This window comes from Loxodonta africana, chromosome 18 (genome assembly GCF_030014295.1).
Source record: "Loxodonta africana isolate mLoxAfr1 chromosome 18, mLoxAfr1.hap2, whole genome shotgun sequence".
In the NCBI taxonomy this organism is placed as follows: Eukaryota; Metazoa; Chordata; class Mammalia; order Proboscidea; family Elephantidae; genus Loxodonta; species Loxodonta africana.
Genome location: NC_087359.1, coordinates 42,959,871 through 42,987,198, shown reverse-complemented (window position 1 = coordinate 42,987,198; position 27,328 = coordinate 42,959,871).

Sequence of the window (27,328 nt, the reverse complement as noted above, 5' to 3'; positions counted from 1 at the left end):
ACTTTCCTCTCCTCTTTCCGCTCCCCCTTACAAAGGGTGTGTGTTTTCAAGGTCCTGACTTCTTCCTCTTCTTACCACTCTTTACAAGTTCTACACCTACTTGTTCCTAAAATGCTGTAACTTGATGAAGCTAGAAAGTCCTGGCTTCCTAGACTCTCAAACCATTTTTTCTTAGCTCTGAATATCAACAATTTGCATCTCTGATTCCAATCTTTATCCACTATTCTGGTTCTGAATTTCCATCCCTGCTCTAAAAAATTAATATATTTAGGACGTTCATCATCCTATAACCCAAATCATTTATCGTCTGCTGATTTTCCCTGGTTTTATTTGATTTGGTTTTGTCACTAATCACGTTACCAACCCTAGTCTTATTGATGTTAATTCCATTCCATGACCCCTCCACTCACCTTTCTTCCTTATCTATGCCATTCCATCTGTCTTGAATTATTACGTACTCTTTTTGCCTGCAGAACGTGACCCATCTTCAATTCCCAATTCAAATGTCATCTTTTTTTCTATGTGAATGTCTCTATATGAGGGAGCGAGTAGCCTCTCTTCTCTCCAAACTCCCAGAGCATCCCTTGGTATATTTTACCTAACCTCCCCCGCAACCAAGAAAAAAAATTTTTTCCATCGAGTTAATTCCATCTCATAGTGACCTCATAGAACAGAGTACAACTGCCCCATAGGGTTTTCAAAGAGTGGCTGGTGGGTTTGAACTGCTGACCTTCTGGTTAGCTGTTGAGCTCTTAACCACTGTACCACCAGGGCTCCATATATTACCTACCATCATTATTTTACTGTGTACATGTCTTGTGAACATATCTTGCATTTTGCAGTAGGGTAAACTCCTTGAAAACAAGAATTATGCTATATCTGTATCTGTATCCCTCATTGCTCTGAGCATAATGTTTTCTGTAAAATTAGTAGTTCTTGCTGTCAGCATTAACAACTTGACATAAAGTAGACACAGGGTTTAGAAAAATACTATGAAACAAGAAAATAGAGCAGGAAAGCAAGTCAGTAACGAGAGAGAGAGAGAGAAACTGGACAAAGCAAGAAAAACCTCTAAAGAATAGATACCTGTTCTTGGGTTACCTTGTCTTGGTGAATAATCTCATGTTTTAAAAAGTGAAATCTAAACACTGCAGGCTTATACTTTGGCTGCTCAGGACCCAGATGCCACTTCATAAAACAGTACACCTGTTATAGACTTCTTAATTGTGGCTCTGCTACACATTGCATTACATGATCACTGTGGAGATATATGGCCTCCATAAATACTGCTTATGGAGCATCTGCTGGGTATCGTTGTGATTCCAGTATATGTCAGGATGAAGTTACCCGTGGACCTGTCAGTGAGAACACATGTGAGCTGTTAAAGGGAGTTAGGTGGGAGTTGGGCAGTAGCATTTTGAATCGGAAGCTGAAAGTCCCAAAAAAGAGTCAATGGGATCTCACTCACACTTAGGTCACTTGCTCATGGTGTTGTGGCTGGACTATAGTGACCTGGGTGGATGTAAACTGACAATGCAACCCCCAGCAACTTATAGAAGCAATCTATAGCTGCTCTTTCTGTGCTGACATCAGTTGATTTTGCCTTAGAAAATCATTTATAAGTTAAACAGTTCAGATCTGCAGAAAGGACTTAGCCCAAGTCCAAGCACAGAAGGCTTTTCTACATATTACACTTGTATTCATGAGGCAGGGAAAAGGAACATTTAATTAACTCAAATTGTTCCAGTTATCTGTTTGTTCAGCATTGTGTTACCGCGGTAATGTTCCTGAGTGTTTTGATGACCTTAAATCCGTGGTAAGGACCTGAGTTGGGCCTGGGCACATATGCTTTGTAGAAAGCGTCTTTGTTACTTCATAGTTAATCACACTCCACTCCCAAGGCTCCAGGAAGAAATTAGAAATGAGACCAATTTAGAGAATTCGTGTAAGCCCTTTGGGGACCTGACTGCACCCCACCGTTCTTAACATTTAAGGTTTTGTTGCTTAAAAAGCTCAACCATGAGATTTTATTGTTCCTCGGTTAAGGATTTTAAAATAGTCCTCCAGTTCTTTGGCCAGGAGGAACTTCACGGATTAGGTTAGATTTTCGTCTTTGATCTTCTATTTGCATCTTGACTTAAACAGTGAGAATAAAAAAATTACATACAGCTTCTTAGTCATTTTTTTCTCCTCCATGAAATGATATGAAATCAGGTTGATTGGTTACCCTCTCTGAAGTGTGAGTTGTAATTGACACGCTATAGATGGTCTCTAAATTGAGAACATGACTGAATGCCATTAGCTTCAAATGATCTGCTTTCTTAAATTATTTTAGTCTTAGCAGTGGTGCCTCAGAAATTGTCAAGATAAAAATGTTTCAATATTCTTTTCTCCACATCACAGGCATTGAATTAATGGATGCTGCGCTGGTTTACAAGACTTAACTTACACTGCAATTTAGTCAGCTATTTCAGCATTCAGGGGAAAACTGAGAGAATTTCAGACAGAAGATACAAAGGTGAGGTCCTACCTATAGACACTCAATTGGAGAGGGGGTAAACCTGTATGAAAGGTATATTTTTAAAAGGAAACCGATGGCAAGCAGGCCTGATGGGAGATGATCTAAAGGAAAAGGTGGAATGAAAAAAGAAGCAGATGTTTACCCATCATTTACAAAGGGCTTGGCACTGTGTTACTATTGGTGACCATCCAGTTGGCCCTAGACTCATAGCGACCCCATGCACAAAGGAATGGAATGTTGCCCAGGCCTATGCTATCTCCATGATCGGCTGAATACTGGATCATTGTGATCCATAGGGTTTTTACCAGCTGATTTTCAGAACTAGATTGCCAGGCTTTTTTGAAAACTCTGCTGAAATCTGCTGAGTGTCACGGCAACACTCAACCCATCATTGACAGGCTGGTAGTGGCTATGCTTGAAGTGCCTTGGCCGGAAATTGAACCAAAGTCTTCCACATGGAAGGCGAGTATTCTACCACTGAGCCACCAAAGCCTCTTCAGAGCCTATTACTCCCTTCTATGGCTGCCTCTAACACCAACCACCCACCTCGTCTCTGCCATTTCTACCCTTTTCTCCATTACTAGAGCTTTCCCCTTCTTCCCTTTAACTTTAAAATGCACTTTAACCTTATTATTCAGTGCATTACCCTTCTAATCCCTTGGTTAAAATAATAATAATAATAATATGATCAAGACTGAAAAATAACAGGAGAGGTGTTTCTATTTTTTTATTACATAAAGTAAAATGAGGCTTGGAGTCTTAAAAGAATATGTGGACAAAAAAAAAAGTTTCATTTTTCTTCATCAGCATCCCTTTACCCTCTTTAATTACTAACACATCCAGTCACTTTAGGGATTATATTAAATATATTTTTTAACTGAAAAAGAGATAACTTCTCTCCCTCTACTACAGCCTTCTATGATCCCCCATCTCAGATACAAGCAGTTGGTTTGAAAGCACATGTTATGGATTAAATTATGCTCCCCTCCCCCCCCGCAAATGTGTTGTAAATCCTAACCTCTATGCCTGTGGTGGAGTCCTGATAGTGCAGTGGTTGATCAAAAGATCGGCAGTTCTAACCCACCAGCCACTCCTTGCATCGGCTATAAGGCAGTTCTACTCTGTCCTAAAGTGTCGCTATGAGTCGAAATTGACTCAATGGCAATGGGTTTGGTTTTGATTTTAACACCTGTGGTTATAATTTCATTATTCTAATTTACACCCCATCCACTAAGGCCAAAGACAAAGAAATTGAAGATTTTCACCAACTTCTGTGGTCTGAAACTGACCGAACATGCAATCAGGATGCACTGACAATTACTGGTGATTAGAATGCAAAAGTTGGAAACAAAGAAGAAGGATTAGTAGTTGGAAAATATGGCTTTGGTGATAGAAATGATGCTGGAGATCCCATGACTGCATTTTGCAAGACCAATGACTTCATTTCAAATACCTTTTCTCACCAACATAAACTTTGACTGTACACATGGCCCTCACCATACAGAATACACAGGAATCGGTTTGACTGTATCTGTGGGAAGAGATGATGGAAAAGCTCAATATCATCAGTCAGAACAAGGCCAGTGACCGACTGTGGATAAGACCATCAATTACTCATATGCAAGTTCAAATTGAAATTGAAGAAAATTAGAACAAGTCCACGAGAATCAAAGTACAACCTTGAATATACATAAGACCATCTCAAGAATAAATTTGATGCATTGAACACTAATGACTGAAGACCAGATGAGTTGTGGAATGACATGAAGGACATCATACATGAAGAAAGCAAGAGGTCTTTAAAAAGACAGGAGAAAAAGAAAAGACTTAAATGGATACCAGAAGAGACTCTGAAACTTGCTCTTGAAAGTCAAGTAGCTAAAGCAAAAAAAAAAAAAAAAAAAAAAATGATGAAGTAAAAGAGCTGAACAGAAGATTTCAAAGGGCTGCTTGAGAAGACAAAGTATTATGATGACATGTGCAAAGAGCTGGAGATAGAAAACCAAAAGGAAAGACCCACTAAGCATTTATCAAGCTGAAAGAACTAAAGAAAAAACTCAAGCCTTGAGTTGCAATGATGAAGGATTCTACAGCAAAAATATTAAATGACACAGGAAGCATCAAAAGAAGATGGAAGGAATACACAGAGTCACTATATCAAAAAGAATTGGTTGATGTTCAACCATTTCAGGAGGTAACATAAGATCGGGAACTAATAATACTGAAGGAAGAAGTTCAAGCTGCACTGAAGGCACTGGCAGAAAACAAGGCTCCAGGAATTGACAAAATACCAATTGAGATGTTTCAAAAAGTGGGTGCAGCACTGGAAGTGCTCACTTGTCTATGCAAAGAAATTTGGAAGAAAGATACCTCGCCAACTGACTGGAACAGATCCATATTTATGCCTATTCCCAAGAAAGGTGATCCAACCAAATGTGGAAATTATCAAACAATATCATTAATATCACATGGAAGCAAAATTTTGCTGCAGATCATTCAAAAGCAGCTGTAGCACTATATTGACTGAGAACTGCCAGAAGTTCAAGCCAGATTTAGAAGAGGATGTGGAAGCAGGGATGTCATTGCTGGTGTCAGATGAATCCTGGCTGAAAACAGAGAATACCAGAGAGATATTTACCTGTGGTTTATCGTGCTAGGCTGTGTGAATCATAACAAACTGTGGGTAACATTGCAAAGAATGGGAATTCTGGAACACTTAATTGTGCTCATGAGGAATATGTACATAGAGTAAAAGGCAGTCGTTCGAACAGAGCAAGGGGATACTGCATGGTTTAAAGTCAGGAAAGGTATGCGTCAGTGTTGTATCCTTTCACCACCATACCTACCCAATCTGTATGCGGAGCAAATAATCTGAGAAGCCGGACTGTATAAAGAAGAACAGGGCATTGGAGGAAGACTCATTATCAACCTGCATTATGCAGATGACATGACCTTGCTTGCTGAAAGTGAAGAGGACTTAAAGTATTTACTGATGATGATCAAAGATCACAGCTTTCAATATGGATTATGCCTCAACATAAAGAAAATAAAAATCCCCACAACTGAACCGATAAGCAACATCACAATATACGTAGAAGAGATGGAAGTTGTCAAGGATTTCATTTTACTTGGATCCACAATCGACACCCATGGTAGCATAGGCCAAGAAATCAAAAGAGGTATTGCATTGGGCAAATTGGCTACAAGAGATCTCTTTTAAGTGTTAAAAAGCAAAGATCTGACCTTGAGGACTAAGGTGGTCCTGACCCAAGCAATGTTGTTTTCAATTGCCTCGTATGTATGCAAAAGCTGGACAATGAATATGGAAGACCAGAGAAGAATTGGCACCTTTGAATTGTGGTGTTGGTGAAGAATATTGAATACAGAATGGGCTGCCAAAAGAACAAACAAATCTGTTGTGGAAGAAGTATAACCAGAATGCTTCTTAGAAGTCTCACATACTTTGGATATGTTGTCAGGAGGGATCCGTCCCTGGAGAAGGACATCATGCCTGGTAAAGTAGAGGATCAGCGAAAAAGAGGAAGGCTCTCAATGAGATGGATTGACACAGTGGCTGCAACAATGGGCTCAAGCATAACAACAATTGTGAGGATGTCGCAGGACAGGGCAATGTTTCAATCTGTAGTGCATAGGGTCTCTATGAGTCTGAACTGACTCGACAGCACCTAATAACAACATCATAATCTCATTTGGGAATGGGTTGTCTTTGGTATGTGATGAGACAGGATTATTTTATGGTTTATCTTGAGTCAATCACTTTTGAGATATAAAAGAGATTAAACAAGCAAGGAAGCAAGCAGAGATGGGGAAAGAGAGAGATGCCAAGTCACATGAAGATTTCCCAGGAGCAGAAGCTCAAAAAGACCAGGACTTTCTTCCAGAGATGACAGAGAGAAAAAGCCTTCCCCTAGAGCTGGCACCCTGAATTTGGACTTCTAGCCTCCTAAACTGTGAGAAAATAAATTTCTGTTGGCTAAAGCCACTCATTTATGGTATTTCTGTTATGGCCGCACTAGATAACTAAGACAGCACAGTTTTGAAATAGAACAGGACTATCCATAATGCCCATTAATGCAGTGTCCTCCAACCCAACAGCCCCATTTATAACCCTGAGAGTGAGGCTGGGACAGCTCCGTATCTGCAGCTTCAGCTCATCAATTTATGCAGCCAGAGCCAATGACTCAGGCAGTCAGAAATCTGCGAAGGAGCAGTAAACACACACACACAAATAAGAAATAGAAGTGGATAGATGTGTTCATATAATGAAAATCAGATCAGTGAGAGTATAAACAAGTGGAAAAATAAAGTCTGAGGAAAACAATCAGATCAGGCAATGATTTAGCATCTGAAGGGAAAAAGAAGAAAATGCTTCATAAGGTCTTCATGGCAGGGTCTTAAACTGGCCTTTACTCCTTCATTGCCATTAGAATTTAACACATTCATTTACACAAAGTCCTTGCCCAACCTAAGTGCTCCTATAACGTGGGTGTTTCATAAACTGTGTCAAATTAATTAAGGTGAGTCAAGTGCCACTGGGTGTTCACTGGCCAGCTCAGCACTGGAGAGATGTCCACTACAGAAAGAGGGTGTTGAGGCAGAGGAGTCTCAACTTACCTCCAATGGAAAGGACTCAATGGGAATTAAGAGCTATAAATAATAATGCTCTCATTTGCTTAATAATGTAATATGCTTGTATTAGATAGAATAGTGCCACTTTTAGAAGCATGAAGAGTGATTAAAAAGGATTTGTTAAGGCATGGAGGAGTGGGAAGGGACTGAGCAGGTTTTAATTATAACTGACTAGACCCCTACTACCATTTTTAGAGAACTCTTACTGTCCCAACACACTCTGTTAATGCCTGATACCCTGGTATCTTGTTAAACAGTTGAGTCTTCAGGTTAAAAATTTCTGATAGGGGCTGAGGAAGAAAAGTAAAACAAGGATTCACATCTAAACTTTTTCTGGTGAAATTTTTGAACCTCGATTATAATGAAAAAAAAAAAAACTTTAATGTCTCCAAAAAGAAAAAAATAAAAGAAAACAAAATCAGTTTACCTACAACAGAAGGAGATTCAGGTAGCCTTATACTTCTTACCTGCAACATAAAATGGTAGAAAACAGTAAAGCAGTGTCTGCAAAGATAGGAGGGGAAAGGAAGTAAGGGTGATATTTCAATACAGTAGCATTCAAATGTAGAGAGGGAAATAAATGCAGTTTTCAGACATGTAAAGATTCATAAAATTTACCTGGGGGAAAAAAATGTAGGATGCACTCCAAGATAACAAAAATTAAACTTAAAAAAAAGAAAAAACCTACAGGGAATAAATAGTATTACTCAAAGAAACACAGAAGGAAAAGGTGGAGACAGGAAGTGAATGCAGGCCAAGAGTTTTATTTCATTGTAGGTTTAGGATTAAACAGAAAAACGTATCTATTAGTAGTTTTTTTTTTTTTAATTTTAAAGTAAACCAACAGAATGGCAAAGAATGTATACTTTTCAAACCACTAAGTAGTAAAAAAAAGAGTTAATCAAGAGTTAATCCAGCAAAACACTGAAATAGGAAAAAGTAATAGCAAACATGTATGACCATCATTAACATATCACTAATCTAAAAGAGAAAATCCTGGTGGTGTAGTGGTTAAGAGCTAAGTCTGCTAACCAAAAGGTCGGCAGTTCAAAGCCACCAGGGGCATCTTGGACACCCCATGGGGCAGTTCTACTCTGTCCTATAGGGTCACTATGAGTCAGAATTGACTCGATGGCAATGGATTTGGTGTTTTTTTAATCCAAACAAAATGTAATTAAATTACACTCCCTCACTAAACTTCCCAATGGGTTAAGAAATTCACACACTATTTTTACAAGACACACTATAAAGAAAATGATACAAAAAATTAAAAACAAAGAGATGGACAAAATCATAAAAAGAAAATGCTAACAAAATAAATCAATAGTGGAAATAGTAATAAGAGATGATTTAGGATTTAAGAAAGCAGTAAATAGGATATTTTATATCACTTTGAGCTAATATTAGATAAGCAATTTACATGATAGTTGCACTTAGTCTTCACAAAAATTGCTATAAAGTTGTTACTATTATCCTCATTTTTTGGAGGAGGATTTGGAGGCTCAGTGAGGTTAAGAAATTTGCCCTAGGTCATAAAGCTGGTAAATGGTAGAGTAAGAGCTAGGTTACTACAAAGTTTATATAATTAACCACTGTATTATAGTTTACATACAGGGAAAATTTAGAAGCCACCGTTGTGTTAGATGCCACCGAGTCAGTTCTAACTCATAGTGATCTTATGTACAGCAGAGTGAAATATTGCCTGGTCCTGCACCTTCTTCACAATGGTTGCTACGTTTGAGCCCATTGTTGTAGCTCAATCCATCTCACTGAAGGTCTTCCTCCTTTCTGCTAAACCTCTCCCTTACTAAGCATAATGTCCTTCTCCAGGGATTGGTCCCTCCTGACAACATGTTCAAAGAAAGCCTCACCATCTTCATTCCTAAGGAGCATTCTAGCTGTACTTCTTCCAAGACAGATTTGTTCATTCTTCTGGCAGTCCATGGAATATTCAATATGCTTTGCCAACACCATAGTTCAAATGCATCAATTCTCTGGTCTTCCTTATTCTCCAGCTTTCGCAAGCATACGAGGCAATTGAAAATACCATGGCTTGGGTTAGGTGCGCCTTAGTTTGGAATCCACTAGGAATGATTTATCTTGGACCCTGGATCATTCAGTAACATAACTCAATAAGGGACAAGTATTTCACCTACCCTTCATCCAGATACCAAGAACATCCCAGTGTGGGGGTTGCGATCCTTTGGGGCTTGTCAGTCTGTCAGCCTGGCATAACTTGGGGGCCAGGCTCATGAGAAGGGGAGATTGACAACTGGGGCATGGTACCCTAGTCTGGTGGCTACTGAGAGGGGGAACCCAGCCACTGGCGGGCCAAGCACTTGCTGGATGCAGAATCATGGGGCTCCCCTGCCTTCACGCACATGTGAGAGTTTGCACTTACCCAGTGAGTATCCCTGTTCTGGCAGGAGTGTGACATTAAACCGCAAATTTAAAAACAAAAACAAACAAACAAAAAAACACCATGAAATGTCCAGAGAGAGAGACTGCAGAAGGATAATTTTATGTATCTAATACCTTTAATGGAGATCTTTGCCCGTTTTTGAACAAGGGGCCTGTATTTCCATTTTGAACTGGGCCCCGGAAATTATTGAGCTGATCCAGCTGTTAATATATGCCTGTTAAAATGTTGAGGGTAATAAACAGAAGGATACCAAAGACTTTGTGATAATTCCTTTGAGAAAGATATGCATGTGAATAAGCAAAACTAACAGGGAATGTAAGGAACAGGAAACCATGCACTGGAGAGATGTTTGGAGGTGATCAAAGGACTAGGTGACTCCCTGGAAGTGAGGAGTGAGGAAGGAATCTGTGAGGACTCCCAGGCTCCTCCCTTTGATGACAAATAGAAAATACTGGAGGGGGAATACGTGTAGGTGGAGAAAATGCTGATTCTACTTTTGAGCATGACGGGTTGGAAGAGTCTGTGGTTGGTACTTTGAGGAGAACACTGGATTCTATTGGCCAGTTGTTTATACAGATCTGGAATTCAATTGAGAGCTTTGGATTAGAGATGTAGATGTGGAATTTATCACCACAGAAGAGGTAATTGAAATTGCTAGCTGTGTGGACATCAGATTGAATGTAAGAGAAAAAAAAAAAAGGGATAAGTAAAATTTAAGTGAAAAGGCTATTTGAAATGGTGACTGAAGAGTGACTAGAAGGTTAGAACAATCAGGAGAGAATATTGTCCTGGGAAAAATGAGCTGCAGGCTCAGAGCAAGACCTCTGCTCTGCTGAAAAGGAGGCTAAGAAAGGGAGAGAAGCAGAGGAGTTTGGGAGTGGGCCAAATGGGGGTCAAGAAAAGGGGTAGCAAGAAAGCGATGAGTTTATACTTGCAATATTGAGCTCTGGAATATTGAACTAAACTTTAAATGTATACCTGGCAAAGGACAGGATTTAATTCAGACACTCTCATGGTGCCAAGCTTAAAGGTGGGAGCCAAGTGAGAGGAATGAGAAACTACAAGAGACATTGTCTTTAATATAATACCAATATCCATTATCATTATTTTAACTAACATTTATGGAGCCATGGGTATGTGTCAGCCACGCTATAAAGTGCATTTTCACCTACGATCTATTGTGTCTTGTGTCTCTATCTCACTGGTCACTGTTAATATTCTTACCATGATATTAGAATCTGGATATTATCTACCTTGTTTCCTTTGCTGGGAAGACCTCAGATAAATAAGTGACAACATACTGCAGAAGTTGGCATTCCCTAAGAATATTCCAGCAGAAAGGTGAAGGCTGTCCCTAAACTGTCCAACCTGGGGTGTTGCTGCCAAGACGATGCATCCCCGCATCTGCTTAGACCTGAAGAAAAGGCTGTGCCAGCTGAAGTTGATACCTGGGGCAACAGCCAGGCCTATTTTCCCTTGTGTTCTTAAGTGACGTCTATACAGACATGAAGCCAAAAACTCAGTGATGAAAACATGACAAGGTAGTCTTTAATACAGGCTTTTTCTTTCTATTTCTATATCTTTTTATTTTATTTTAATGTGGCCATCTTCCTTTCCTCTTGTTTCAAAATTTGTCAGTTTTCAAGAGAACATACAGCAAACAGGGCTTGATTCTGAGCTGTAACAGCCAAACAGATTGTTTGTGAATATAAGCTATTGAACTCTGTGTGTATTATAAAGGTCTCTTGTCAGGGAAAATCGGAGGACATTTTGCAAGGTAAAGTAGTAATCCAGTACTATGTCTCTGTGTATTTACAGGCATTGTGCTCAGGCTGTAGGGCAAAACACCTATCTTCTGCAATCTTATTCCACCAACTAGTGTAACATTTGAGCACTGTGAATGCCCAAGTGACTTCCACTCCTGTAGAAGATCTGTGAAAGTATTAGGTAGGCCTGGTTCAGCGGTGCTATGCAGTAAAAAACCCTGCACAGCAAATGCTCTTTCTGATCCCTATAAGGAACATTCCCAGTTAGGTATAGTTTATACCAGAGGAGAGATTTATGGTCAACTGTATAAAGCAAAGCAAAAATAATAATAAAAATAAAAAAACCAAATGCATTGCCATCAAATAAACTTCAATTCATAGTGACCCTATAAGGACAGAGTAGAACTGTCTCCATAGGGTTTCCAAGGAGCAGCTGGTGGATTTGAACTGCTGACCTTTTGGTTAAGCAGCCAAGCTCTTAACAGGTATCCCAGCAGGGCTCCATAAAGCAAAGCAGAAGCCTTTAATCAGCATGTGCTCTTCCATTTGGCTCACTATCTCAAACACCCTAATTACTTCTACCAGAAGGAAGTCCGTCCACATATTCAAATTGTCTACTGGAGTCAAACACCATATGAAAGAGGACCATGAAATTAAAGGCCAAAAATTTTATCAAGTGAATGAAAAAGCATTTTGTTACTTTTTTATGTTAGGTTCATATTCATTTGCTTTTGCTTGTTAATTTACTACCTTGGGGCAAAGTACTATCAGGTTATTAATACACTTTATCATACATCGAGTCACCCATCATTTAACTCTGCTTTCTCTGGGTCCTGGCTGGGTTGTTTGCTAGATTCAGGACATATAAGATGTTCTTCTCTAATCTGTGTGCAGTTTGAGAAGGTACTTAGTGACCAGTAACTCGCTGTTGAGATAGCCCACTACAACCACACCATGCAATGCCCTGGATTATTTGAATGAATGCTGTGGGAATTTTGAAAAAAAAAAGTGAAACCATGGAAGATAATTGGTGAGCAAGAGTCTGCATTAGAAAGCAAGGCTTAGAAGCAGGTACTACAAATCAATTCCATTTATCTCTAAAGAAAGGTCATGTTTTATGCTTAGAAATCGATTTTAAAGATGATTTTTGGATGTCTGAGGGGAAGCCCTAAGCTTTTATCCTTTCACTCCATTAGCTTTTATAAGAAAGCCAGATAACCACAGGGCTGACACCCACGCTTCTGGAGTGTCTTTTGTGGCTTGTGATTGTATACTCTGCAGAGAGGTAACAACAGTAATGATAAAGAAATAGCTACCTATATGCTAAGCACTTTACCTGTAATAACTCGTTTAATTTTCCCAACAGCTCTCTGAGATAGGTACTACTATCATCTCCAGAAATTAGATAATTTCCTCAAGATTTCACAGCTATTTAGTAAATTTATCAGCTACTTTGGAGTATGCCAGCAATTAAATAAACAAAAATAACTCTGGCTAAATTAAATGAGAGTTTATATCATAGAAGAATTAGAAGAATGAGTGGGGCTCAGAGGATGGATGAGTGGACTTTCAGGGAAACAGGGAGCAGGAGTCACCGCAGCAGGCATCCAGTCAGGGGCAAAATTCAGTCTTGGACAGAAGTTTCCAACTGATGCTTCTGCTTCATAGTTGTGTTTGGGTGGGCAGAGGACAGCCCTGGTGCCAAAGGCTCTCAGAGTTGGAAGTAGGTATCTGGAGTTGCCATCCTGCCAAGACCATACGGGGGGAAGGAGACATACTTGTCAAAAGAAAACTCAGTGTCCTTAGAAAGGGGGGATGGATGTTAAGGGGCCATACCTGACAGTGCCCAAAACAATGGTGGGACAAGTTTGACTTCGATTCCCGTGCACTTAAACACTGCTAGAAGCTATATTAACTTCCTATTTTTTGCCCAATGGTGAGTACTATCACTATTATATCATTAAAAAAAAATTACCACCCCCCAAAATTTTTTTTTTTAGTTTTTATTGAGTTGACCCCAGCTCATGGTGGCCCCATGTGTATCAGAGTGGAACTGTGCTTCATAGGGTTTTCAATAACTGATTTTTCTGAAGTAGATATCCAGGCCTTTCTTTCAAGGTACCTCTGGGTGGACTCAAATCTCCAACCTTTCAGTCAGCAGCTGAGTTCATTAACTTTTCATCATCCAGGGACTATACCAAAATATTAGGAAGGATTTATCTCAAACTAACAGACTTACTTTAATGTAGATACAGTTAGCTTTTTGAAGACCTCATTTACCACTTTGTCATTTTTCTCATCATTCTATGGACCATTTACATTTCATCACAGACCCGGAAGAGTCCTAGTACCTGGATGCTCATATCTGGGAATCACTCCAGGTTTTTTACGGACACTGGAGCACCAGGGAATTTGGTTTTTCTCACTCTGTGCCTGCTCCTGGCTACCTACCTCTCTAAACATTGTCTTTGCCAAAGTCCCACAGTTACTCCAAGCCTTGGAAGTATGTTCTGCTTTTCGCTCCCCAAATCCAAACTCTTGGCATGTTTGTTTTTCCCTTGTCTGCACATATGCATTAATTCCTCACATAACTCCATGAGCCAACTACTTGAACATTACACAGCCAAAATCTTAGCCATACAGAGTGCCTCAGTTTCTTTACCTGAATCATCATCTTTATACTTTAATCATTCCTCCTCAGGGTAAAAGGAAGGCCAAATCCTTGGTGACATAACCCAGAAGTTAGGCATAACATTTCCGTCTATCACCATGCATTACAACTCTTTTGTGATAAGTAAAATAATTACAAAACCATGGTTTAAATCTTGTGCTTAAGTGTATATTAGAAGCATAAAGAAAGCAACATTGGGTTAGAAGTCCCTTTGAAATGTTCTATTCACTCTTATTCCTAAGTAGGATATTTTGTTAGGAAAGGAGAAGGCAAGTTACAGTTTAGAAATTAAAAGACAAAATCAAAAAACTTCTCACTTGTAGGCTAAAGTTGTAAAATATGACTTTAATTGTGTGGATTGCCATCAAAAGTGTTAATTAATGATCCAATTGTATTTTTTTTTTTAATTGTATGGAACTCTTTAATTAGAGGCTTGATCTTAGTCCTTTAAAAATACAAGCTATGGTAGGCTGAAAAAATGTCCCCCAAATATATCAGGCTCTGATTCCCACAACTTGTGAATATTATTTTGCATTGGCAAACCATGTGATTAAATTAAGGAACTTGAGATGGGAAGATTATTCTGGATATCGGATGGGCCTAAATGCAATCACATGTGATTTTAAGAGAGAGACAGAAGGGGATATTGCAAGAACAGAAGAGAAGAAGACACGCACACAGAAGACAAGGTGATGTGAAGACGGAAGCGAAGATTGGAGCGATGAAGCCCCAAGTCAAGGAACATCGGCAACCATGAGGAGCTGGAAGAGGCAAAGAACAGATTCTCCCTTCAAACCTCTAAAGAAAACATGGCCCTGCTGACACTTGAATTTCAGATTTCTGTCCTCCAGAACAGTAAAAGAACAAATTTCTTATGTTTTAAGCCACTGAATTTGTGGTAATCTGTTACACCAGCCACAGGAAACTAACACACATACTTATGCAAGACAGGTCCCATGGCATAGATTCTGTATGTACAGATAAGAATAAGGACATTAAAACAAAACAACAAGAGATAGAATGAATTTATACTCATTCACACTTTCATCAAGTGTCTACTATGAGTTGCTGGCTATACATTCCCAGGCCCTGAGAATGGAGAAGTAGACACAACAAAGTGGTTACCATCGTGGAACTTATAATTGAATTGTACTAAAGCTAGCAGAGTGCCTGCATGCTGAAAACAGTTAACCTGATTGCTGCTAACCACAAAGTTGAAGTTTGAGTCTATGCAGTGGTACCTAGGAATAATGGCCTGGCAATTTACTTCGGAAAAATCAGCCACTGAAAGCCCTATGGAGCACAGTTCTACTCTGACACACATGGGTTGATTGGGTGGCTAAGTTACTGCTAAGTGGTGATGATAGGAAAATAAATATTTGGCAATTAGAAACTTGAGTGAAATACAATTTGCTAAGTGCCATGATAGAGATGTATACAAAAGCACACTGGGGAATAGCATCTAGTCCACCTGGGGTAGGTTCAGTTCTCCTAGGAGCCAAAACTTGAGAGATCACAAGGTCGGTCAGGGAAGGAAAGAAGAAGCAATGACCCTGGAAGGTAAAAAAGCTTATGCAAAAGGATGGGGAAGTGAAAGAGCATGGGTGTTCAGGGGGATAAGGAAGACATTTGGTGGTGTGAGAGCCTGAAGAGAAAATTAGAGGAAGATGAGGGTAGAAAGCTGGGTGGCAGCTGTACCTTCAAAGGCCTTGTGGGGTATGTGAACGTGGTTGGACTTTGCACTGAAGGCCAGGAAAACACTGCAAAAATTTAAGCTGTGGGCTGTTATGATTAAAAAAAATAATATATATATTTTTTATTTAGAATTTAGATATTTGATTGGTGGGGGTCAAGATTAAAGCAGGATGTTCATCTCCACAGCCTAGCTCTTAATAGGAACTCAAAAGCATTTTTTGAAAAACAAACAAATGAAAGTCGTCCAGATATTTGCTTTAGAAGGAGGGCAATATATCATTATAAATGTGGATGACCTATATGACTCAGTTAAGACCTCACTCTCATCTAGGGCATACGTGCCTGGAACTGAGTGATGGACTATTAATATGCAGGTAAAGGAACTTTGTAATTTCAAGTAAGGGCATTAGCAATGCCAAAATGATGCAGAATAGGGCACTATATCTATTATTCTCAATTTTTCAATTCTTTCCTCAAAATCATATTAAGCACGTTGTACTAAACATGACTTACCCTAGAGCCTGATGTCTTTCCTTCTGATGCTATTGAAGTTAATTTCCTGAACATCTTGACTTTAATTACCTCTTCCATGTCTGATGTAGAACTTTGTGCTGAAGTATAAAATCAAGAAAATGAGGTTGTTAAAGTCTGGGTTTTTTTTTAAGTTCATTTTTTTTTTTCTCTAACTGAACACCCAGATGACTCAAGCATTCTGTAGACTGTAATTTGAAAAGACTGCCCAGATGGACTCTTCTTCTACCCCAGGCAAATGCCTTTGAGACTCTGTATGGGTTCTGCCTCTCTTAATCATAGTTTCATTCTGCTATGCGGTGCACATATGATGTACGTAATACTCCTCCCCTAGCCATTCAATCCCAATTTCAAAGCATATGTGATGCTTAGGAGCCATATTGCACTTCTGACTGTAATTCAAGGACGAACAGGCTGGGTATTAACTTGATCATTCCAAATCAGCAGAGACCATGAAATAATGATGGATTTTAAGAAACATCTTCTTGAATAGAGGGAATTTGAAAATTTTATTAAGACTGAAACACGGGGAAAAGTGAAACCGGTATTTGTGATCCTGTCCGGTCAAAGCAGCAGTTCTTGTAAGAATAGGAGATTTTTATATCCCAGCAAGAGGTTGAAATAAGTATAGGATGATGAAACTAATCATAATGATATATTAACAAATACAGAAATGTCATTAGAAAAGAGAAATGGTTCCTTCAGGAAGAGGCATGTTGTTTATTTGAAACAGAGAACACAATGCTTTGAATTTAAATATATTTCCCCCTTACAAAATAAAAAGTAGACAGTGGAGCATGCCCTAGGCCAGCGGGCTGTGAATTTACTAGGTTCTGCTGACGCTCCTAGGCGTTTTTCTACCAGGAGCCTTAACCTTGCTGACAGGTATTAAAAGTTATGTTCAAGGTACAGGTTGTTCTGTTGCTCACCTAAGGGAAGAGAAAAAGAAGGCTGTGTGTAACTCACTGCCCCCAAGCTCTCACCAACTACGAGGAGAACACATTCAGGGGACGCTACCCAATATCCATATATCTATGTAATTAAGACTTTTATTAAACAAAATTTCACTGGCCTGCCAGAATGAGTGGCTTTTCTCTCTCCTCCGAGATGTTGCCATTTTTACTCCGATTCCTACCATGTGTCTCTTTTATCATCATAGGCTCGTCTTATACTCTGCGGTCATTATTTTTACTTTTGTATTTTTATCTCTGTTTTTCTACCTTCCAAAAATATTCTTAAAAAGAGGTTAAGTTTAGAACATTTTATATTCTAAAATTTTTGCTCATTTTAAATCTGCCATTTTCCCTCTCGTTGGTTTTACCATTTATCTCATTTGTCGTTGTCTTCCAATTCTTATATAAAAACATAATTTAACTCTTTTAAGGTGATAATTTATCTAGTTTTGATTATTAAAATTACTTAATTAAGGATATTGTATTATGTTTTTTAGCTCTTAATTGTTTTGTTCTCAATTTTTCTTAATTTTAATGGTCTTAACTCTCTATGCTTTATTTTTTCCTTTGCTCTTCAGCTCTTAAAGTTCTTTTTTAGTTTATGACATAACCACAGGATTGGTAGCCTGTGAGAGTCCTTGTCATTAACAGGATATTTTAGGGGCCTTCCTCCACCGCTCCTATAGCCCTGAAGCTATCTCACTGGCTTCCTCTAGTGGATTCTTTACCAATTCCCGTTCCTTTATCTGCTCAGGATAAAGCATTTTTTCCCCTATATTTTGTCTTAATTTTAATGTCACTTTCTTCGAGAATTCTTTGGCTCAATCTTTGCCCCCAATACTCACTGCCATAGCCGTTTGTTAAGGAGCCCAGCTGGAGTAATTGTTAAGCACTGGGCTGCTAACCAAAAGCCCAGCCCACCAGCCACTCTGCAGGAGAAAAGACCTGGTCATCTGCTCCAGTAAAGATTAAAAAAAAAGATTACAGCCTAGAAAACCCTCTGGGGCAGTTTTACTCTGTCATGTAGGGTTGGTATGAGTTGGAATCGCCTTGGCACACAACATCAACAACAATAACAACAAGCCCTTTGGTATTTTCATTAGTTTGACATTTATCATATAGAAGCCTTGTCATTCGTGCTTACTGCTATGTACACAGCACTTACCACAGTCTTAGTGCATAATAGATGCTCAGCAATTGTTTGTTAAATGACTGAATAAAGCCAAATACCTGATTACTTCGAATGATAGTGCTTGTTTTCATATTATACCTTTCAGGCTTTATTTAAGGACCCTGGATTTCTGATATTTGTCAGTATTAGTGCCTTTGGCAAAGTGAATAAAAGGAATGTAACGAGTCAGTAGGAAGGCTTCTAATGAGAAGGCACCTATTCCAGGTAAGTGATTAAGTGCTCTACGCAGGGCTAAATGATACTGACTTGCCACATCGGTTTAAATTTCTCTTGAGGTGGTGCTAGCTTCAGCAGATGCTTTGGTTCATAAAAAAACCAAAGGTGGCATTCTTAAAATTAATGTAGGCTTAGAGACCGCACCTTGGAATATCCCCCCAATTACCACTATCCCTGGGTTTTATCCACAGTAAGAATTCTGCTCAGTTGACTTGCTGAGGGGGTTCAGTTGTATATAAACATGGGAGGCTGAGGTTTTAGAACATTTATCTCCTGGTGTCCAGGCTTTTAGATGGTTTCTTACTAGTTATCAGCAGAATTTGTTTTTTAAGGGAGAAATGTAGATTGTCCGTTTTAATTATTTTTAACTTCCAGAGGACTTTACTGTCTTTCCTACCCAAATGTGGATTTTTTCCCCTCTGGTTAGCTCTTTGACTCCTTGGAATGCTGAGTAGCGTATGTGGTCAAAGTACACCCCGTCTCCTGACACAGTCCGGATTATTCTATTAAAAATGAATAAATAATTTTATCCAGTCGCCTCCCACAGTACAACTATTATTTGAAAATTAATCTAAAACGCAGGCCAGTTTCTTCCTGATCAGTGGCAATTGTCTGCTTTTTAGGTGAATATTCTGCACGAGGAGCAAACAGATTTTACACTTGGCTATAGACAATTAGGAAACCCTGGTGGCGTAGTGGTTAAGAGTTCTGCTGCTAACCAAAAGGTCGGCAGTTCGAATCTACCAGGCACTCCTTGGAAACCCTATGGGGCAGTTCCACTCTGTCCTATAAGGTCGCTGTGAGTTGAAATTGACTTGATGGCAGGAGGTTTGGTTTTTTGGTTTGATAGACAATTAATTCTTTTTAATAGTGGAAATATGTTAGAAATAATAAAAATATTCCTTGCTGCTTTTATAGCTTTTTTCTTGCCATAGTCCTTAACTGCCTTAGTCCGTAATTCAATAGACGGGAATAATTTAAAAGCCAAACCATGTGTGGAATAAAAATCACGTAAGGTCCTACTATACAGAGAGATGACATAGCAATTACTAACTTTAGTACACTTTCTTCTTTCTTCATTAACTATTTTTAATATGTGGGTATAAACTTTTTTGAGAACATACTGTGTGTCAGCATTTCTCCATACCATTTAAGTGTCTATTGTTTTTGATTTCAGAGGAATTATTATTTATCATTCCCTTTAACATTGTTTTCAATGTTTAATGTTGTTTTCAATGTTCAGCATTAAAAAGTATCAGAGAACGTTTCTATAGCTTAATATTTTGTGTATGTTTTTATTTATTTTCTTGTGATATATTCCTAGAAGCAGAACTACAACTTCTAGACATGTAAACATTGTAATACAAATTGTTTTCCTGTAGGCGTGAACCAGTTTACACTCTCACCAGCAGTGGGCTTTAGTGCTAGTCTCTGCACCAGCACAGCTGGTATCCTTTAAAAGTCTGCCGATTTCAAGACGAGCAAAAGTATTTTATTCTAATCTGCATTTGTTTGACTACTGGTGAGCTTGAACATGATTTCATGGGTTGATTAGACATTCACCTTTCTGTTTCAGTCAACTGTACCACTCTATTCTTTGTATACAACTTTCCTCTCCTTTAGCAATTTCTTCAATGTCCTCTTGATTCATAGAGAAAGAAAAGCCTAGTGCATTCCACAATAACATGGGACAGAACTACACTCATCCGTGTGCACTGTCTACCAGCACCATTCTCATGGAGGTGTTTAATCGTTCCTTTTCCGTAGGCTTATGAGAACAGTATGTCCTATGTTACTTTTCTAAGGAACTGTAGTTTCAAGAAAAAATTCAAGGTGTTCTGTTATAAAGAAGCTGCTGCGGCCAGATAAGGTGGGCAATAGCGTGTTAAATAAAATTTAATAGATTTTTTTACTACAGATTTTTTTTCAAAAATAATAAATTAACTTTATATTTCATATTCTGATCATATATTATGAATATTTATCCCAATATTTCCAAGTAATATGTAAAATATAAGCGTGACAGCAAAAGTCACCTGAAATCCCATCATGCTGAGATAATCACTACCAACATTTTGATGTTTCTCCTTTCACCTGTTTCTTAATGTACACATGTATATATATGCATACTGTATTATATAATGCACGCCTTCTATATTTGTTTGCCAGCCACTCTCACCACCCTTGAAGTATTTTTGTAAGGACACTAAGCTAAACTTTTTTTACAGCAACATGTGAAAAATGAATGTAGCGATGCATATGAAATTTCCTGGTGGGGGGAGGAAGCAGTCGGCAAACAAATGTAGAAAGTGCACATTATTTGCATAAAAATACAGTAGATATGAAGGACCATATCACACATGTTCTAATTAGCTATGGAAAGGATGTTGTTAGTTGTTTAAAAAATTAGTTGATTTTAAAAGATGTTAATATGTTTGCAGTTTATATTCAAGTCATTTGTAGCGGAAGAGCTTTCATTGATTTTTTTAGAAAAATTGGGTCATATTCTTTATGCTTTTAAGTATCTTGCTTTCCCCATTTAAACATTTATCCATGAGGTTGGCTCTGATTCTTTTCAACGGCTGTGTAATATACTATTGCAGGACTATGGCTACAATTTGTTCAACCATTGTTATTCAATTGATCTCCACCACAGATGTTGTAAAAAATGGCGGTGTGGCATCGGACCTCTTCTAACTTCAGGAGGAGAAAGGAGAATAAAGATCAGCAACAGCCCAAACCTGATTACTCTGAGGTGGAGGTCAGACGTACCTCCATTCTCCAACCCTTTTTACCAATTCTGACATGAGCTGTCCCTCCCATGGCATTCTCTATTTCTCTGCTGGGTTCGATAATTTGTTACGGTGGCCACACAGAGCTCATGGGCCATTCTCATGATTATGGGGTTTATTAGGGAAGTAACAGGTTATAATTCAGGATACAGTTTTTCCGTCAGGACAGCTATTTCTTGGCTGCTGCCACTAGCCACTCACTTTAGGCCTGGGCCCTTGCTCCTCTGCCTCACCTCCCCTCTCCACCCTCAGGCCTGGCTTCTGCCCCTGCTCAGGCAAGTGTTACAAAGCTCTTAGCTTTGCCAATAAGTACCCAGAGGCACTCTACGAGGAAGCTTCCTGCCTGAAGGCTGTCAGCTCTCTTACTTCATGGGCCGGGAAGCCCAATATAGTTGTCTCATACGTGGACCAGGAAGCCCACTACACTGTTTTGCACCAGTTTCCTGGTTCCTGCCATCTTGCGCTGCTGCCACCTAAAGTGTTACAGCTTCCTCTGTCTCCTGGGTCTAGAAGGTTCTCAGTGCAGAAACCCCAGGTCCAAGGATGTGCTCTGTTCCTGGCTCTTCTTCTTGATGGTGGTGAGGTCCCCCCTCCACTTCTGAGACTGGCTCCTTTTAAGCCTAGTGGAGTGACAAAACTGACCAACCCCCTACAAGAATTCTATGCACCTTTTTGCATAGTCCCACCCCTTCAAGGTTTCCAGGCAATGTATTTGTATTATTAGCAGGCTGTCCAATCCCCTTGGTGGACCACAAATACCTTATTTGCATAGTCCCACCCAGTCATTTTATGGAAATCAGGTGGCTAGAAGTGCCATAGAAAGTAATTCACTGCACCACAGATATGCTGCAATAAATATTATTGTACATATATCCATACATTTTAGTCATTTTAATTTTATGAAAATATTCCAGAAAATTGGGTTTCTGAGTAAAAAGGATGGTTTAATTTTCATTTTAGTGGGTATTGCCAGATAAGTAACTTTAAAGGCTTCTACTCATCATACTAATAACATTTTTTTCCTGGAAAGCAAAGTTTCCCCATTGAAGAATTGTCTTGGCTTTCACATTTTTCAAGGATTTTTAAAATTATCCTTAAAAGGAAAAAAAAAAAATCTGAGCACCATTGCTATTTTAATTATTTCTAAGATGTACCATCATAAATATTTTCTAAAAGATTCTTAAAAAAAAAAAAAAAATCCATTTCTATGGCAAACTGCTCTTCAGGACCCAGAATAAATGTTTCCAAAAGAGAAATACAAAATATTAAAACAATGATCTCATTCAATAAGTAAAACTATGAGAATTTGAGGAAATAATGCACAATTTTTTTAGCGAAGTGCATTCTATGTTATAATATGTAATTTAATTGATGGGAAATAAAACATTACCTTAATTCTGAATTTTCATCATCTAAATCAGGGGTAGGGCAAACTAAGGTCCAATAATAATAGCTCTCTCTTAGGGATTGCTTGTTATTTGCCAACATTGTGCTCTGTGTTTTATATACCATGAGCCTTTAACTCTGCTCATCCTCGTTTTAACAAACGAGGAAACTGAGCCCTAAACAGTTTAAATTTCTTTCCCAAGATCAAACTGGTAGTGCGTAGTGAGACTAGAACTTGAATCTTTGTGTATTCCACCCCCCATTTTTTGAAGTCCTTTGTATAGAAATCCAAACCCATTGCTGTCGAGTAGATTCTGAGTCATGGAGACCCTACAGGACAGAGTAAAACTGCCCCATTGAATTTCAAGGCTGTCATCTTTACCAGAACAGGCTGCCACATCTTTCTCCCACAAACAGCTGGTGGGTTCAAACTGCTGACTTTTGTGTGTGTATGACACCCAAAAATATAACTTGTGCAAAAAAAACAAAAAAATCACACCTCAAACAATTACTCAATTGATAGTTTGCCTGTGAAGGGTAATATTCATAAACGTTAACTTTTGTTCTTTAAAGTGTTTATTCTTTTATTTAACAAAGATTAAGTGAGCAAAAAACAATACAGGTACATTTTTTAGGCTCGGCGAACCCAAAGACAAATATGCTTAGAATTCAGTCTATTTGAAGATAGAAGTAGGGAAGATAATTATAAAACAATGGGATAAGAGGCGTTGTTGTTGCTCTTAGTTGTTTTGGAGCTGGCTCTGACTCCTGGGGACCTTATGTATAACAGAAGGAAACTTTGCCCAGTGCTGATCATTTGTTGTTATGTTTGAATTCATTGTCGCAGCTATAACATCAATTGTCTCACTGAGGTTTCCAACTATGATGTCTTTCTCTCATGATTGGTCTTTCATGTTGAATAATCCAAAGTAAGAGCTGTGACATAGCCATAGGCAAAGAACATTTGGAGCACACAGGGAGGGGTTGATTAACTAGCCCATGCAAAGAGATGTAATGAACTTGTTATATTTACATACATTAGGTCTTCCTGACAGGTAGCAACAAAAGTGATCAACTATAAAGCCCTAAATTCCAAAGACCTGAAGAATGTAAGGTTGATAATAGAAATATAATTATAACTGTCATTAATGACTTAGTTACTAAGTCACTGGTTGATTACCATAATTATCCAAAGTTCTATTTGTCAATATAAACACAGCAAATGGGATATTAGGGGGAAATAAAAACATCTGGGGGGAAAAAAAAAAGCTAGAAACTTGAATAACTTCTCATTTTTAGGCATTATTACCTTCAGAAGATTTATATTCGATTATTCTAGTTTGTTTTTGTCAGAGAATTAATACAAAATAAATTTCTAATCTTGAATTTCATACAATTATTTTCAATAATAATTTGAAGTTAGTTTATTTACCCTTAAAAAAATAGAGGTATAAAGAAAAGTACATCTTTATATGGGATTAAATATTAGAGACTCCATATAGTCCAATTTTGGTGAGCTGTATATTATGGATATAATACATACAATACACTATAATATCAGATATCCCAAGTATCTAATATCTACTGCATTGCTTTTATAAGGTATTTATACAGGGTAAAAATAAAAATCAGTTCATAGATGCCAATGCTTTATTACTCCTAAAATCCCAAAGGAAAAAGATGGAAAGTGTAATGTTGATTTACAAATGGGGAGGGGGAAAAAAGATACAGAAAGATAAAGCAATTGGTCCAAAGTCATAAAAAGAGAATGACAGAGTGGAAATTCCCTTCGAGGTCTCCTAGCATCTCCCTGCTCAGCAGTTTAATCAGCCAACCCAAGTACCTATAGAAAAGCAACACAAATAACACTACGTGGGAGTCTTTTGTTTTGTTTTTAATATCTTCAAACAGGATTCTGTTGATAATTTTAGTATGCTCTTTTTTCTCCTAGAACACATATGTATATTTTTGTTTTTTTATTGTAGTCTACTAATCAGTAGATACAAGAACATACCTTCAAAAGGAAACCTTCCTAAACAATCAATTTTCAGATACGTTTCTCATCAAAATTAAAATATTATAGCCTCCAAAAATTTAGATTAAGTTACCTTCTGATAAAGACAAAGACAAAAAATAGAGTTCTAAAATGGCCGTGACTTTGCCTTTGAATGAGGTCCTCTATATTGTGCATATACTAACATGTACGTAAGTGAATACATACAGTGTGGGTGTATCCTAAGGTACATATTTTTTTAACTTTGAAAGAAATGCAAAAAATACATTAGCATTAACTAATTACTCATTGTAAAAGAACATGGATATTTGATAAATGTAACTACTAATAAACATAAGCCTATTGCCTTCGAGTCAGTTCTGACTCACCGTGACCCTACATGGCAGAGTAGAACTGTTCCATAGGGTTTCCAAGCCTGTAATCTCTACTGAAGCAGATTGCCACATCTTTCCCATGCGGAGGTGGGTTCAAACCGCTGGCAACCAAGTGCTTGACCACTGGGCCACCAGGAATCCTTCAGTAATGTACATAATTTTCCTTAATATTAAGCATTGCTTAAGTTCCATTAACTTAAGATCTAGGGATAAAAATATTTGTGTCAAAAGAAAACTCTAACAATATGGTCTTCATGCCCCAGAAGTTCATTTGGCTCCTTCTCCCTCCTCTTGCTCCTTTATAGCTACTCTCTTCAGCTTCAGCCCATTTCTAACTATCTGTTCCTCATACTTAGATTTCTACTCTGGGCCCTCAGTCATCTCTCTGTTTGACTACTCTGGATGCTCCTTTATTTTTTCAATCCTGTTTGTGGGCTCTGACTCCACTCAGCTTTGCTGTCTGGTTTTAGTCTACAGATTGAGCCTGTATTTGTGTTCACTTGATGTTGATGATCTTTTCACGTCTGGATTCTATACCTGGATGCTTGCCATGAACAGGTGACCTCTTGGGTAGCCACCAGCATACTCTTGATTCCTAGATTGAAAACTATGGTTCACACTTCCTGCCTCCCATCTTTCACTTATAGTGCTGAATTCATGAACATGTTGAGGTTAAACAGTGGAATAATAGCCTGGACAGGAAACAATATTATTTTATTTGCATCATGTTTATAGTCCTCTTATTTCTAAACATACATGTTTGAATTCTGATTTTTATTTTGCTTTATCATTATTGTCTCCCAGTAGGTGATACTATTTTGAATCTCCACAAATACATTTGAATTTTACAGCTTTCAATTTTTATGGTGCATGGACCCAAGGAAGGCATCCTATTAAATATTTCAGTTAAAATGTGATTTAAACAGCGAAATACTCTCACTCAAAAAAAAAAAAAAAAAAAAAGGCTATACATTTTGTTCTTATCATTTGTATCTAGAGATTTGGGATTATATAATGAGTTTATCTCACTTGTTTGCTAAAGCTATTTCCATGTATGGTCTATATTACAATAGCTCAAAATCATGACCAAGGGAAGCTATCAATCACTACAGAGGCTTTGAGGAACCAAACCATAGCCAATGGTAACTGATTTATTTGTTACCAAATCTCTGGTTATTTGTGACTCTGCCAAGAACTCCTTATAAATGTGGGCGCACAATTTCTAGAATTACTGGAAATTCTCTTTTTTATATTCTCATCCCTTTCAAAGCAAAGGTTTTTGACATGTAGAGTTCAAGAAAGGTTTCTAATTTAAACTCTCCACAGAAGTACTAAATATCACTGAATATGACATTTTATGTGAATTTCTATGCTAGAATTTGAGTATAAAGTCAGCAGGTATTTTAGTTATTAGCATCTCCTTATGAGGGTAAAATAAGGGATGGACCATCCAGCAGAGAGGGAGCCATTACAATTCTTAGACTCTTTTTCTGTCTTTAATCCCCTAATCTCTTGCAATTCAATTCCTGTTCTAAAATGACGAGTTTCCCCGAGGAATAATGTCCCTTTCTAAATGTGTATTGTATGTAGAGGAAACTTGCACATCCAACAGAGGTAGCAGTGACAAAAAATGAGCACTATCTGATGTATTTAGAGAGAGGAACCATTTCAAGTAATTCCAATACAATGTGACATACATTGTAATAGAGGATGAACAAAGCGTAGCTTGAATACTCAGGAACTTGAGTAAGCACTCTTGTTGGTGTCAGATATTCCAAAGGATGTGACATTGTAACTTAAATTTCTCAGCCTTTATTCTGATAAAAATTTTCATTCATCTATAATCTGAATTTTAAAAGTTATTACAGTATACCACTATTGGGGAATAACATCTTTGAAAGAAAGAGGAAGAATGCAGGCTTGGGCAGGAGGACCTGTCAGACCCAACCCAGATCTGACAAGGTCTCTACCAGCCCACAAGAAGCTCTGGTGTACACTATGCCAGATATAAGAGTCCTGCACTGGGAGGAAATATGGAGGGCTTGTGGCACCATGTTTTTTAGTCATTAGCTCAGGGATGCCCCCAAAATAGCATGTCTTTGGCTACCACCACCTATCACTGACCAGAGACCATAAGAGTAGTGT